Source organism: Mustela putorius, unplaced genomic scaffold, assembly GCF_011764305.1.
Source record: "Mustela putorius furo isolate JIRA1106 unplaced genomic scaffold, ASM1176430v1.1 tig00000129_pilon_pilon_pilon, whole genome shotgun sequence".
Lineage (NCBI taxonomy): Eukaryota > Metazoa > Chordata > Mammalia > Carnivora > Mustelidae > Mustela > Mustela putorius.
Window position 1 is genome coordinate 48195300 of NW_025421290.1, and position 15639 is coordinate 48210938.

At 50.7% G+C, this 15639-nt stretch overlaps 1 protein-coding gene across 1 annotated transcript in view; it reads left to right on the forward strand.

Annotated features, from left to right (window-relative positions):
- Positions 1 to 15639, forward strand: part of EML1 (EMAP like 1) — a 173562-nt gene that overhangs the window by 14999 nt on the left and 142924 nt on the right. The gene's annotated exons all lie outside the window — the stretch shown is intronic.

Sequence of the window (15639 nt, forward strand, 5' to 3'; positions counted from 1 at the left end):
TTATGGGAGATTTTTCAGAGACAGCCACTGGCCTTGGAAGGCGATGAGCTCATGAATATGCATGGATCATCCTCATAAATTATGCATTCGATAGGGAGGCTTCCTGGGGAGGCCAGGGAAGGCGGGGAGTGCTTGGTCCCTACAAGGCTTGCTCACAAGCCCTTCTTGTAAAGCCCAGACCTGCACGCCCTCCCTCCCCGTGACAATGAAATTGCGGGGTGCCGCTGGGCTCCATTCAAACATGGCACTCTGGCCTTCTAAGAATCTGGAGTTTACTTGGCTGTTGCTTCTTTAAATTGGCAAGGCTGGCGCGTCCGGAGGGGGCAGAGCAGGTGTGCCCTCACCACCCCCCGGGAACTCGCTTCAGAATCGTAGACCTTGATAGTCGGACCGCACAGAGTCTCCCACAGCTGAAAAGCTGACGCCCAGACGTGTGATTTACATGTTGTTTAGATTTCAAGGGCTCGTATCCCTCTGAATGGGAGCGTGCTCCGGTCCCAGGGGCCCCGCATCTTGCAATGAGCCCTGGGCTGAGAGTCAGGGTAGGACCCAGGGGGTAGCAGGAAGGGAAGGAGGTGTCTGGGGAGAGCACAGGCACTGCCCTCCCCCAGAGCCACCCTCGGCCTCCCAGATGGTTGCCATGTGAGCAGTGGGCACAGGGGCAGTCAGGGTTCAAGGTGAGCTCTGCAGGGTCTGCTCGGCGGGATGGAGGCCGCCCCTCCCCCGTGTCCGTCCCTCCTCTTGCCCAGCTGCTGACCCCTGGGCCCATCTTCCCCGGGCCTTTCCGGATGTTCCTCCATGTCTTACGGGTCACACCTCAGCCACCCTTGAGGATAGTGCTGCGCCGGGGGGTTGTGTTTTTCTGTCTACATCCTTCTGGGACTGGCAGCTCCTTTTCTGCTACTCACAGCCTCTGTGTATGGGTACAACAGAGCCTTCCTTCCTTTCCTGCCTTCCTGGTCATGACCCAGGCCTCAGCCGGAGAGGGAAGGGCCTGTCCTGGTGAGTGGCTGGGAGGCGGCACTGCAGGTTCGGAGAGCGCTAAAACCTAGGCTGAAACCATTCCGTCTTTCAAAAAATAAACTCCCAAACACTTACAAGAAGCAAAACCTCTACGGAAAGTTCGAGACGCAGAGAACAAGAAACCACTATCACGGCGGTCCCTTCGTTTGGAGATGCCGCGTGCTGGCCTGCGGGCTTCCCTCCCCGCCATGCCGGTTGCTGAGCAGGACGGTGCCCACAAGCCACCCGTTAGAGGGCGTCTCCCGTCCCTCGGTCTCACCATCACCTCCTGAGTGTTTCTCACGTTGCTGTGTCAACTCTAGAATTATTGCTTCTAATGACTGCGGAACCGAGTGCCTGGAACCATTCCCTTCTGTTTGGGCGTCACTGCGAAGGGATTTAAAAAGTCACTGCTCAAAGGAACTGAATTTCATCCATCTACTAATTTAATTCTTCCATCGTGTCACATGGAGGGCAGCTACCGACCCGTCCCTCGTCCACACGACTAGCCTCCCACGGCAGGAAACGCGCTTCCCTCCCCAGCCTCACTGAAAGGGCCTCGAAGTCAGGATGGGAGCCTGCTCCGCCCCCAGACGCATGCTCACAGCCCCACTGCTCGTTTTGTCCCCACCAAGGAAGCACCCATCCTGAGCCCGACGGTCCCCACACTGGCATCACCCATCCCGCATCCGGCTGAGCAAACCGTGTCTCACTCTGTCCTTGTCTTCAGCCAGTAAGTACAGGGCGGGGGTTCAGATGCTGCCCAAGGGCCACCGATCGACCAACACCCGACCTGGGGGAGCCACAGGCAAGCAGGGGGCCATCCAGCCTGAGGGTTGACGCCGGCGGAAACTGATGGCCAGTCAGAGAAACACCACGGAGGTTGAACCAACTCCACGACTGAACAGAAGTGGGGATGGGTCAGGAGAGGGACCCCACCCCCTGGCAGTGACCTGGACCGTCGGCGTCTTCACCGTCCCAGCAGGGCAACAATGCCGCCTGCGCCTGGAATTCTTCGTAAGTGTCCTTGTGTTTCTTTTAAGATTTTGTTTATTTGAGAGAGAGAAAGCGTGAGAGAGAGAGAGCATGGTCAGGAGCAGGGAGGCAGAGGGTCGAGCAGACTCCCCATGACGGAGCAGGGAGCCGACACGGGGCACGAGCCCAGGACCCTGGGATCCTGACCTGAACCGAAGGCAGACACCCAACTGACTGAGCCGCCCAGGTGCCCTCAGTGTGTTCTTTAAAGATTCACATTTAGTGTGCAAACATACAGCAAAGCGAGCGTGTTGTAAGTGCTCTGCGTGGTGACTTTTCACAAAGTGTCACCACTTTTCACGCCTGTGTCACCAGTACCCTGACCAAGAGACAGGATGCGACCCCCCGAGTCCCCCAGAGACCTCCTCCAGGCACTACCCTGATGCCAGACACGTTCTAGATCCCGCACTCTAGATGGGCGTTGCTTGCTTTAGACGACGTCCTGTATTTGCAACTACGAAGGCTGGGCAAGAGCCACGGCCGCTGGAACTCACACGCCTTCCGGCCGGACTGTCAGTTCCTAAAAGCATTTTGGAAAACCGAGATTAGCTGCTAAAGCAGAATGATGCCATCGGGATGCCTGTAGACGTCTGTGTGTGTGCGTACGTGTGGGCGAGCATGCAGGAACACACCTACGACTCCCAGGGATGGCCCCAAGAGACAGAAATACATGTATTTACTGAAAGACAGGAATGTTGGCAGCAGCAAGTTCACGAAAGCTTCCGACTGGACACTGGCTACGTGCCTGTCGACGCGACAAATCGGTAACTAGACCAGCGCATTCCCACAGGAGAGCAGCGCTCAGCCGCGAGAAGGGCAGGACACACAGCCGGACCGATCGCAGAAGCTAAGGGAGGCCGACCAACCGGAGGGCCCACAGTGAGGTTCCCTGGGCCGTTCCCGGGCTTACAGAGCTCGGGGCGGCCCCCGCGTGCCCAGCGCGCGTGGCTGTAGTCGGCGTCACTATCCCCGAGGCTTCCCTCTGCAGCGTCTGCTGAGCTGGACAGATGGTCGACGGGTTTTGGCTTTTACCGTTGGTGTTCCTTCACCTCTTCAAGCCTCGGCACGAATAAAAACCCGTGTGGGAGCGGCGCCTGCAGGGCGGAGGCGGTGCAGCACCGACTCCTGATTTCCGCTCAGGTCGGGTCGCGATCCGAGGTCGTGAGATTGAGATTGAGCCCCGCATTGGGCTCTGTGCTCAGCGTGGAGTCTGCTTCCCTTCCCTCTGCTCCTCTCCCCACTGCTTGCCTGCGCGCTCTCTCGGATACATAAAATAAAATCTTTTAAAACGAAATGAGCTTGGGGAGTGATGTGGACTGGCCGCTCAGGGCTGTGGGGGACGCCCCTTCGGCCCCGTACGCGGGTCAGCACGCCCGCTCTGCTGGGCTGGACCAGGCCGGGCCAGGGGGAGGCTTTGGCTCCCAGAGGTCACTGACCCGGGGAGGCCCTCCCTCCAAAGCAGGGTTTAGGTGTTGGGGCTGGACTTTGCTTCTTGCTGGACCGCAGGCCAGCTCAGGGCCTTGAGCACTTCCTCGAGGAGGAGAGGGTTTGCAGCCCGGAGGTCTGGGCAGCGGAGTGGGGGCGCCCGAGCCAGGCAGGAATCCCAGGCCGGCCAGGGATTTGCAGCGCGACCTCCGGGGACGCCCTCCTCCCGCCTCCCCATCCTCCCCATCCTCCCCCTCCTCCCCTTCCTTCTCTCCCTCTCTCTCCTCCCGCCTCCCCCTCCTCCCCCTCCTCCCCCTCCTCCCCTTCCTTCTCTCCCTCTCTCTTTTTCCCTCCCTTGTCTCCGCAGCCCTGCAGACCGTAAAGTGCTGCTCACAGAGGCCACTGACCTCCGCCAGGTCCCATGGACAGGAAGAGCCGGGGCCAGAATTCAGCCCTAAGTGTCCTCCCTTGTGCCGTCCTGCCCATCCCTGGGGCTCAGGGTGGCCTTTCCCACTGGACACAAGCTCAGCTGCTCCTGCTGGGCCCTTGTTCAGAAGACCTCCGCCTACCAGAACCCCTTCCTCTTGGTCGCTTCCCCAAAGGAGCACAAAGCTGGGGCTGCTGCCCTGTGTGTCCCCCTAGACAGCTGGACCAGGAAAATGGCAGCCCTGCCTGCCCTTGGGGCCAGGTCTCGTGTGAGACTCTGAGCCGGGGAGCCGTGCTGCCCCCGCTCTGCCCGCGGGGAAACCAGGCTCGGAGGAGGCAGGATGAGGCTCAGCCTTGGGCCGTGGGAGGGGTGAGGCCAGATCCAGCCCCCACACAGCCAGTGGCTCTCCTGTGGGGTGTGACCTCCCAGAGGGGGCTGGGGGTGCAGGGCAGGGGTGGGGGTGGAGGGCTCAGCCAGGGAAGCCACAGCGCCTCTGTTGCTCTTTCTCTGTGGATGACAACCTGAAGACGTGCGTCCGTGTTGCCCCTTGGCTAAGACGCTGCTGTGATCTGTATCTAAAGGCTCCTGAGTACAGGCTGGTTCTTTCCAGGAAAGGGCTGCGGCAGGTGGTGGCCTGAGAGGCGTATTCTGCCCAATGAACGGTCTCTGCCCCCCCACATGCACACCCACGTGGGGCCAGTCGGGGCCCGGCCTTGAACAGGGACAGAGTCGGGGCTGAGGAGCCCCTGGATGAACGCCCCGGACTCTGCAGACAGACAGAAGCGACAGGACGCGCGCGCAGGTGTCTCTAAGAGGAGATGCGCTGCAGGAATCGGCTCACCTGGTTACGGAGGCTGAGAGCCTGAGAGGTCCTGCCGCCTCCAAGCTTGAGAATCAGGAAAGCCAGTGGAAAAACTCAATCCAGTCCGAAGGCCTGAGCACCTGGGGGCCAGTAAGTCCCAGGGGGTGTGAGTCCCCGCCTGCATCCCACAGTCAGGAGCACAGGTGATCCAGGGGCGGAGCCAAGATGACGAGATGAGGTCCCGGCGAGCACACTCGCCTTTCCTCCACCTTTTTGTTCCATTCAGGCCCCAAGGGGACCGGGGGTCCCCCCACACCGAGGAGGGTGATCTTTACGCAGCTGTACATTCACACGTGCTTCCCGAGACACCGGCACAGACACTTCCAGAAATAACGTTTGACCGCTGATCGGGGCATCCCTTGGCCCAGCCGGGTCAACGTGTGAATTCGCCGCGACACCCACGGAGGGTGGGAGGGGTCTGTGTGGAGAGCAAAGAGCCTCTGTCCTACAGACATCCCTCTCTCTTGGCTGGAAGGACGGACGCCTTTGGGAGGAATCCGAACTCTTCTCAAGATACTCTCATCGACGCTAAGCCATGGCGGTCACCACGCGCAGCGGGGGACGCCCCGTGCATGTTCCGTTCCAAGGGGTAAGCGGGAAGGAGCTGCTGCCCTGTGGGTGACGTGGGGCCCCCAGAGCCATGCTTCCAGGAGAACCGGCTCCAGAGCAGGGACAGCAGGGCAAGGAAGGAAAGAGACCAAAGGCCGTGGAACTGCCTCCCTCAGGGGGCTCGGCATGGGAATGGCACCTCAGTCTGCCCCGGGGCCAAGGGCAGGCCCTTCGTGCTCACTCTCTGCGCAGCTGTGGGTTAAGAGCTATGGGGTGAAAGGAGCGGGAGGGGAGAGGGTGGGGCTGCGCTTCTGCTCACCTGCAGGACTGTTAAAGCTCCGATGGCTGAGCCCAGAGATTCTGAGTCACTGGGCGGTAATCTGCATTTCTCACAAGCTTCCCGGTGCGGCTGGTGTTAGGTTCTGCATTCCTGTTTTCAAAGGCCAGAGCCCAGCGGAGCTCCGGGTCTTGTAGAGTGACCGAGGGCAAAGAGGGCCGTGGAGGGTCAGAGCAGGCTTGCTGGAGGGGACACCCGAGGTGCTGCTGGAAGGAAACTACTTGGCGGCTGAGCGGAGGAAGAAAGGAGAGAGGCCCCCACCAGCCTTGCAGGCCAGGTCCAGGGCAGAAAAAGCGGGACGAACTGTGCATGGCCACGGAAGCTGGCATGCTGGGTGACGGATGCTAGACCTTTGGCTTGGCCGGCGGGAGGTCTGTGTCAGGGTCCTGGGACACCCAAACCATGGCCTTACCCGTTCCTCAACTGGCATTGTTTTCTTGTGATAAAACACACCACATTACCCGTGTTTAAGTGCGCAGTTCAGGGGCGTCAAGCACATTCACACTGTGAATTCGCCTCCGTCATGTCTCCAGAACTCTCCATTCTGATCGCTGGTCCACAGAACAGAAACTCTGTGTTCATTATTCATTAAGCGCTGACTCTGCCTCGCCCCTCCCCCTGCCCACGGTAACCACTGTTCTACGTTCTGTCTCTATGAATTTGACTCCTCTAGGGACATCATAGAGGTGGAATCATACAGGATTTGTCCTTTGTGACCGGTTTAGGTGACTGCCTTTTGTGATTGTCACTTAGCATTAATGTCCTCAAGGTTCATCCATGCTAGGCGCGGGGGTCAGAATTCCCTTACTCCCCGCCCCCCCCGACCTTAGGTGAAGAGAAGTTTATTCTCTGCAAGCACCAGAATTTCCTTACCTTAAAAAAAATTTTTTTTTTTTTAAATTTCAATTCTAGAATAGTTAACAGTGTTACGTGAGTTCCAGGTGTGTAATATAGGGATTCAGCACTTCCACACGTCGCCTGGTGGTCATCACAATAGCGAGACTCCTTGTTTCCATCCCCTACTTCCCCCGCCCAGCCCCCCTCTGGTAACCACCCGCTTGCTCTCCATAGTTACCAGCCTGTTTCTTGGTTTGTCTCTCTTGTGCTCTCTTATTCCCTTGGCTTGTGTTTTATTTCTTGAATTCCACCTGTGAGTGAGACCATACGGTATTTGTCTCTCTCTGACTTATCTCACCTAGCACAAGACTCTCTAGCTCCATCCATGTCGTTGCAAATGGCAAGATTTCATTCTTTTTCAGGGCTGAGTAATATTCCATTGTAGATATCTAGACATGACCTCTTTTTTATCTATTCATCAATCGATGGACACTTGGGGTGCTTCTGCAATCTGGATGCATGTATCCCTTTGAATTAGTGTTTGGTAGAATGTCTTCACGCATTAAGGCTGAATACTATTCCGTTTTATGGATACACTGACTTTTGTTTCTCCATTCAGCTGTCCCTGGGCACCTGTTGTCTCTCGTCAGTAGTGCTGCTGTGAAGACAGGCTTGCAAATATCTGCTTCACACTGTTTTGAGTACACAGCCAGAAGTGGGATTGCTAGATCTTATGGCAATTCTATGCATAATTATTTTGGGGAACTGGATCAGTATTTCTTATCACCCACAGATTGACTGAGAATTTCAGGGAGGCTTAGCAACGGTGGGATGAGCCGGTCATGACCCTCTCACACTATTTAATGCTTGATTAATAGCGTCATTATCTTGGACTTAAAAGCCAGGTTAGAACTCTTCATCGTTGAAACTGCATTAGACAACGTTAAATATCCACCCAAATCCGCATCAATAATTTGTTCCACTTGGCAAGGGAAAATGTTTAAAATGCAATGAAGCTAGCAGATACCCACAAGTCTGTGTTGCCAAGCAGCAGTCCTGCTCACAAACGGCCCAAGCCTTTCTTGTAAAGAGAGGAGGAGGCCGGCATCTGCACGGAGACAGCGGGTCTGTCGCTAATGGAGAGAGGCCGGGCCGTGGAGCTTCTACAGGAAGCAAAGAGTAGTCCCTCATCTTGGAGTGCGTGCTTTGAAAGCGCGGCCCGTCCACTGGGAATCACAGTTTTCCAAGGTCCTCTTGCTGGTTTTGCTGATTCATATTCCCACAATTCCTTCACCGCATAATATTTTCCCATTGCCATGGTGACCGTGTGAGGAGAAGGCATAGGGAGAGACTTCAGAGTTTCCTGCTCATTTCACAGAGCTGAGATCCGACCTTCTGCTGGAGAGTGGGCTACATGTTTCTATTTTAAAGGGAAGAGGTAGGTTCCACCAAGCCGAGTTTTCTCGGGCTCAGAGAGAGCAGGAGTCAGGGAATGAGAACAGCTGGGCAACTGGTCCTGGTTTCAGCACTTTCTGGCTGCTTCTGGCACATTCTGATTGTTGATCTGGGGCAAGGCTCTTTCCTTCTCTGAGCCTTGGTTCCTTTCTCTGTGAAATGAGATGCAGAATGGCAACTAGGGTTCTCTGTGGAATTGATTGAGAAAATGAAAGACATTTACAAATTGTAAAACTTTATTTTAAAAAAATCCCCCCAAATTCCTCAAATTCAAAGCCCCTTAGTACCGGCCAAGGTGCTGCCGCAGGTGGTTTTAACTGGCGGTGCTCTTGGCTGTGTTCCTTCCGACCGCCCCAAAGCCCCCATTCACACACACGGCAGCCTTGACCTCATCAAGGACAGGAACTTTATTGTGTCATTCTGATCCCTCCAATTTGCAGAACACACGACTTTTCCTAGTGCAGGCTTCAAGAAATACTTCCATTGAGCTCAAACTTGGATCCAGCAAGCACTTGCCAAGTTCAATCTGTACCAGGCTGTGGGGCCACGGACACAACTTGGAGGAGGGAGCTGAGTCACCCCACTTCTGAGACCGGCCTTTGATTTCATAGCAGCCTTTCCTGTGGGTGGGGGACAGAGAGAAGCACACTTAACTTACAAGGGCACACTGAAATGGAAGATTCAACCCTATTTCAGAAATGTTCCAAAGTGGTGTGTCCTACAGCTGCGAAACTGCTTAATTACAATGCCACGTGTTATGAGAACGTCTCAGAACCTCTCTGTCGGCAGAGGTGACCCAGAAAAGGGAAGGGGACATTCTGTGTGGTGGGGTGGGGTCTCAGAGAGTTTCGGAGAGCAGCTGTCCCGGCTGAGGGTGAAGGACTCAAACTGCCGCACTGACCAGGCTGCCACAGAGGAAGAGATTTCGTGGTGCCAGGACAGCTGTGCGCAAAGGCGCACAGCGGCCGGCTGGGATTGAAGGAGCTGTCAGTAGCTTCGTGAGTCCAGAGCGTAGAAGGGGAGGGAAGTAGACAGACGCAGGCAGGTCAGGAATGACTGCATGCGCTACAGCACTCAAGTAATGCACACAAAGAGAATCCGTGCTCAGATCGTGTGTCCTGGGCACCAGACCGCTGGCCAAAGTGGGAAACTTCGAAGTGCATTCGAAAAACCCCCAATGTTGGTTGTGTCTTTTTGTCCCCAGTTTAGGGCTCCAGAGTGACTCAAGCTGGCATTGGCTGGGTGTTTTGATGTGGAGTCAAGACAGCCAAGAGCTGCCAACCCCTCCACCACTGAGGGGATCCCGCTAGAGGATCCTCTTCTGGTCCTTTCTCCGAAGAACCCACTTGACCAGCAACTGACTTGAGAGGCATAGAAGGGAGGAGTGGTCACCCTCTCTTCTGGCGAGTCAGCTCAGCAGGGGTTTTGCAGCTGTGATGGGGACTCGGGGAACTGGGGCTGTCAGTGAGCAGACAGTAAGACCTGTTCTGCAGATGGTATCCTGGTCGCCTGTGCAAACAACTGACCCAGTTTAAGGTCCTCCCGCGGGAAGAACCCATCCCTGAGATGCCGAGAAAAGCACTGTCTCGAAGGTCATGGCTCTGGTTCCAGGAACCCTGCCCTGGGTGCCAGGAGGAGAAGGCTCTGGAGGAGTGTGTGCAGGAGAGGGTCACTTGGGAAGTCAGAACAGAGAAGCCAGAGTCTCGGCAGTGGGAGGGAAACAAGAGCCTCTCTCATGTCCAGGGGTCCCTTTCTCACCCCCAGCCGTGCATTCAGAGCAGATAGTCCAAGCCTGACGTCACTCTTTTGGGGGCCTCATAACCCAGGAAGGGGGAGCTCCCCACACTACCCATCCCCACCCTTTAAAACACCAGTCTGGACCAAGGACAAGGCGTAGGTGTTTCAGGATCGGGACAAACGTCGTGGTGTCCTCTAATGTACCTGCTGTTGATGCTCAGGTTTTCTGGGGACGGTACATTGGAGACACTCAGTTTAAAGGCTGAGAAAACTCCCCCCGGTCCCCACCAAGGAGGGGCAGGCAGGCAAAACACTCAAGGCCCCTTTATTTGGTTACTATCCCCTTTCTCCCTTCTCACCTGGAAATAGAAACAGGGGCCAGCTGGACTTGATCTAGCCCCCGTCACCCTTCCAGCTCAGGTCCTACCCATCCCTCCTGCTCCTCGAATTCCAGGCACCGGACATCCATAAATGTCACACACAGACCTTCCTGTCTCCTCCTCTCGTGTCCACAGGGTTCACATGACATCTGAACCCCATTGTAATGCTGTTCCCCACTTTCCTCCAGAGTGAAGAGATTGCCCTCTCTGTCTCCTTCTGGTCCTTTTCGGAGAGTCAGGGCCACTTCAAATTCCAGCTCTGACACTAGACCAGTAATTTTACCTCCCTGGGCCTCAGGTGCCCCATCTGTAAAATGGGGGTCATAAAGCACCTGGCCAAATAATGAGAATTCTGTAACCGTGTGAGGTGTTGAGCGTAGAGCCTGGCACCCAGCACCGATGGAATAAACATTAAGTCCTTCCCTTGCCTCTAGCAATTTCCACTGTGATGGGAGTGATCTGTGTCTGCCTCACCCACTAGATGTTGAATTTGAGGTGGCTATGATTTCGTCCTTAGTGTTTGTCCCAGCAGAGTGATTTTCTGTCTTTTTTTTTTTTTTTTTTTTTTTAGAAATGAGTCATAGTAGGAAATATATTTTATGTCATAACCCGTATGTATAAATATCAATTAGGTCAAGATGTGTTGGGATCCTCTGTCATTACTGATTTTTTAAAAAATGGTCTAACTGTTCTATAAATTGCTGAGAGAGGGATATTAATTTCTTGTATGATTGTGAAGTTATCTATTTCTCCCCTTTGTTACTTTTTCAAAGAATTTTAATTTTTAAGTCATCTCTATACCCCATATGGGGCTTGAACTCACAACCCCGAGACCCAGAGTTGCACGCTCTACTGAGTGAACCGGCTGCAAGTCCCTATTTCTCCCTTTTAGAACTGTCAGTCTTGCTTTGAGGCTCTAGTTGGTACAGACACCTTTATTATGGGTATGTCTTCTTTTGACTCTTTCATCTTTAGATGGTGTCTCTCTTCAACTCGAGTGATATTCTCTGTCCTGAAGCCCATTTTGTCTGGTATTGATAGAGCTACTCCAACCTGGTCATGCCTACGACTGGCATGTCGCATCCTTTCCAACCCATTTACTTTCTGTCAATGTGACTTCATATTTAAAATGGGTCTCTGGTAGACATGTATGTTTACCTGTGACTCACTTCTTGTCCCATTCTAGTAACCTCTGCCTTCTGACTGGAGTGGTTGTCTGTTCCCACGTCACATAATTTATTTTTTATTTCCCCTTTGTCACCTCTGTTTTTAATTTCTCTTATTCACCTTTCCTGCTCATTTTTTAAAGATTTATTTAGTTAGTTACCGATTTATGTATTTATTTTAGAGAGAGAGAGCTCGAGTGAATGGGGCATGGGGCAGAGAGAAAGAGAATCCTGAAACAGACTCCCCACAGAGTGCAGAGTCAGATGCAAGGGTCGATCCTGACCCTGAGATCATGATCTGAGCTCAAATCAAGCATCCAGTGCTTAACCAATTAAGTCACCTGGATGCTCTTTTTGGGAATTATTTGAATATTTTGGGAAATTCCATTTTAATCTACCCATTGACTTTTTAGCTACACCTCTTCACACTCTGTCTTTTTAGTAATCATTCTGGGGATTATAACATACATCTTAATTTTTCACTTATGCTTCGGGTTAAAATTGGGTGATTCACATAAAATGTAAGAATTTTGCATCCATTTGGTGCACTTATCCTCATTCCCATCATCCTTACACTGCCACTGCAATATGTATTATAGTTGTATCAATTATGAATTCCACAAGACGGTGTTAAAATTTTTGCTTCAGACAGAAACGGGTAATTTTCTTTATATTTTTATTTATTTATTTAGAGAGCAGGGGGAGGGATGGAGAGAGGGGGGAGAGAAAGAGAATCTCTAGCAGGCTCTGCACTGAGCATGGAGCCAGACACAGGACTCAAATTCATGACCTCACAAACTCACAACTCATAATCAGTTAAGCTGAGATCTTGAGCTTAACCAAAATAGAGTCAGACACTTAACCAACTGGGCCATGTAGGCACCCCAGAAATGGATAACTTTTTAAGTAAAGAGGAAAATGGTCTTTTGTATTTGCTATTTCTGATGCCATTCATTCATTCATGAAAATCTGAGATGTTCTCCTTCTTCCTTTGCCTTCAGACTGAAGAACTTCCTTTGGCATATCTTGTAGCACAGGTCTGGTGGGCACGAGTGACTGAAGTTTCCTTTATTTTAAAATGTCTGTATTTGAGGCACCTGGGTGGCTCAGTGGGTTAAAGCCTCTGCCTTTGGCTCAGGTCATGATCCCAGGGTCCTGGAATCGAGCCCCACATTGGGCTCTCTGCTCAGCAGGGAGCCTGCTTCCTCCTCTTTCTCTGCCTGCTTCTCTGCCTGCTTGTGATCTCTGTCTGTCAAATGAATAAATCGAATCTTTTAAAAAATAAAATAAAGTGTCTTTATTTTCTCTTTATTCTTGAAGAATACTTTTGCTGGATATAGACTTCTGGGTTGATAGTCTTTTTCCTTTCAACACTTCAAAGCTGTTGTTCCACAGTCCTCTGGCCTCCATGGTTTTCGATAAGATGTCTGCAGTCATTCAACGATTGATTTCCTTGTATATAATGCATGGTTTTTCCTCTGTCTGCTTTCCAGCTGTTGCCTTGATCTAGTTTCCAGGAGTGTTTTGTGATGTGTCCCAGACATAGCTTTCTTTATCCTATTCAGATGTGCTGAGTCTCTTGAAATTTTAATTTGTGTTTTTCTTCAAGTGTGAGAAGTTTTCAGCTATTATTTCTTCAGATAACATTTTCCACCCTGTTCTCTTCCTTTCCTCTGGAATTCTTAAACCTCTGATATTGTTTTACTCTCCTTGAGGCACTGTTTTATTGTCTTTATTTTCTCTCTCTCTTTCAGATTGGAAAATTTTATTCATCCCTTTTGAAGTTTATGGATTATTTTTCCTTCTCATTCTGAGTCCAGTGAATTTTTTCATTTCAAATACTGTGGTTTTCAGTTCTGAAATTTTCATTTGACTAACTTAAAATGTATAATTCAGAGGTTTTTTAGTATGTGCACAAAATTGTACAATCGTCACCACTACATAATTCTAAAACATTTCATTACTCCCAAAAAACCCACAATATTCATTGGTAATCACTCCCATTCCCTCTTCATTCCAGGTGCTGGCAACTACTAATCTACTTTCTGTCTTTATAGAAATCTCCTATATATATTTCCTATTATAGAAATTTCCTATAGTTGAATCATAAAATATGTGGTCTTTATGTCTGGTTTCTTTCACTTAAGAATATGTTCAAGGTTTATTCATGTGGTAGCCTATACCACTGCTTCATTTTTTTAATGGCTGAATAATATTCCATTGCGAATATACCACATTTCGTTAACCCACTCATCAGTTGGATTTTTTCCTACTTTTTAACTATTACGAATAATGCTGCCAATTAGTTTATTTTTATATTTTATATCTCTTGGTTGAGACATCCTATCTTTTCTTTGTCAGAACATACTTTTCTTGTTTTTTTTTTAAAGATTTTATTTATTTATTTGACAGACAGAGATCACAAGTAGGCAGAGAGGCAGCAGAGAGAGAGAGAGAGGAGGAAGCAGGCTCCCTGGGAGCCCAATGTGGGGCTTGATCCCAGGACCCTGAGATCATGACCTGAGCCGAAGGCAGAGGCTTTAACCCACTGAGCCACCCAGGTGCCCAGAACATACTTTTCTTTACCTCACTGAATATTGTTATAATAGCTGCTTTAAAGATCTCATCTAATCATTCCAATATCCGGGTCATTTTAAGGTTGGTTTCCATTGATTGACATTTTTTTTTTTGAGAATAGGTGGCATTTTCCTGGCTCTGCATATACAGAGTAATTTTGGATTGTATTCTGGACATTATGGGTGTTCTGTTGTAGAAACTCTGGATTTGGTGACATTGTTTTGAAGATGGTTGATGTTTTTGTTTCAGCAGGAACTAACTTGGTTAGATTCAAACACTTGTGGTGGGTGGGAGCCCAGATTTTAGTTCAAGCTGCTTTTAATGTGCCACACGCCTGTGTGGTTTGGAGGTTGGCCAGAAACTTGGGCAGAGTTAACACACACAATTTTATGTACTCCTTCTCTGGTTCTCTCCATTAGAGGGTTCCTCCCCACTATCCAGCCACTTTGGTTGTCCAAGCCTCCATCTTCTGGTTCCTCAGTCCAGAGGGACAATAGGCTTCCTACTGAAATCTACAACCCTGTCCCCCAATCACAAATGTGCCTGCCTCCAGGGAAAAGCCACAAAAATGGGAAATTGCCCTATGTGGGTTGATTCTTATAGATTAAAAAAAAAAGATTTTATTTACTTATTTGAATGAGAGAGAGAGAGCATGAACAGAATGAGGGGCAGAGGGAGAAGCAGAATTCCCACTGAGTAGGGAGTCTGATGTGGATCTTAGGACACTGAGATCATGACCTGAGCCAAAGGCAGTTGCTTAACTGACTGCCCCCCCCCCCCAGGCACCCCTCTTCTAGGTTTTAATGTTTCTCCAAAACCCGCCTGCTTATGTTTACTCACCAGGACCCTCAAGATGTTGTTTTTGCTATTTTGTCCATAGTTTGTTTATTTGTAGACATTGTCTGTGGGAAGGTTGGTTTGTGAGGAATTTACTCCTCCATGCAGAAGATGAAAACATATATATGCATGTGTGTATGAATATATGTGTATATTTGAATATATTAATATATTTGAATATATAGTCAAATACATGTATATTTGACTAGATATTTAAAACAAATAGTTTCTGAATCAATACTTACCCTACTCCATGTTTACACATGATATACTCTGATATTTTCTGCTCTGCTCCATGGTATTTCATTTAAAAAATGCTGGTTTCAGTCCCTTGCTAAATTGATTTCATGAGCTAAGAGTGGGTCACGACCCACAGTTTGACCCATGGTTCTCTAATGTCTGGCAGGCAAGGGGCAGGTGCTCTTACTAGAAGAGCTCATTGAAAAAAATGCAAGAGGTCTCCCCTCCCCCGCCCCAGTTTTTGAACATCCTGGGAGCAGGGTCGTCGTAATGGACGTTCTCACAGATGGGTGAACATCTGTGTCCCCTCCCCTCCCCCTCCACCCCTGCCCCCACCCTAAGTCCTGCAGTGACCAAAACCCAAAGTAAGAGTCCTCCAGGGTCCAGGGTTTGCTGCTACATGTCATTCACAGGCTTTTGCTTGCATGGCCCTGACCCCACAAGGCAGCAACATAATGGTGTAAACTTTTTATTTCACTAAATGAGGACATTTAAAAATAATGACCATCTACTCAAGCCATCATTTCGTTAAAAAAAAAAAAATCACAAAACACCAGCTAGACCATCTCAGAACAAGGCAGAGAACTGAAGTCAAATTCATTCTGCGCATCATGAAAACGCACTCCATGGTGGGGTGTTTGGGGGCCTGTGATCCAGCCAGGGACACCGGAGGCGGGCCTAGAAAGACACTGGGAGGTTTCAGAATCCCCCTCCCTCTTGTGTCAGGCCCAGAACAGGGTGGACATTTGCCCAGGGTCCCACACCTGCAAAAG